Raw genomic sequence first — 733 nt, 5'->3', positions numbered from 1 at the left:
AGAAAAAACAAAGGCCCGTGATAAGTCCACTGTCTCTTTCCAGTTATCAGAAATGTTCTCATTTATCTCATGATTTCATATGAAGCTTTTAGTGGAAGTCACTGGTATGACCTACTTTATTGTTAGGGAATTGTACAAAACTAGAATACGCATGGATTAAACGACTTAATTTAGTGAGTATACATGATTGGCAACATGTGGGTTGATACCTTGCAGCAGACTTTTTGCAAAATGCTTTTTTTTATGAAAATTGTCACTGGTGTCACCTTCCTTATGGGTAAATAAATGCACCATAAAAGTCAAAATTATGACACGTCTTATGATGTTTTATGTCATAAAAAGTCCCAGTAATCTCACGTATGTCTCTTCTTGAGTTTCACAGGAGATCTCACTCAAAATTCTGTGCAACGGAAAGAAGATCTCAATACGATCTCAGAAAAACAATCCTGTTTTCTCTCTGAATGAAGCTGATGTTTTAGACCCCACTGGCAGATAGTTGTTCTCGTTTCAAGCAAAAACTCTTAAACTCTGACTTTATATGTGGTCATTTTGCATCTCAAGTAAAAGCACATTGGTTTAGGAATATCTGTTCTGGAAAACAAGACAGAACGACTGAGTTAGAAGATCATTGTGTGGCAGTGTATGAGGGGTCGAGTGGAGGTTGTGACCCGCTGACCTGGGCCTGTATTCACAAAACATTTCATCTCACCACTAAGAGTTCTCCTAAACAGCA

The sequence above is a fragment of the Sinocyclocheilus rhinocerous genome, unplaced genomic scaffold (genome assembly GCF_001515625.1).
Source record: "Sinocyclocheilus rhinocerous isolate Xijiao unplaced genomic scaffold, SAMN03320098_v1.1 scaffold736, whole genome shotgun sequence".
Lineage (NCBI taxonomy): Eukaryota > Metazoa > Chordata > Actinopteri > Cypriniformes > Cyprinidae > Sinocyclocheilus > Sinocyclocheilus rhinocerous.
The sequence above is the reverse complement of the archived record's forward strand: the minus strand, read 5'-3'. Positions refer to the sequence as shown.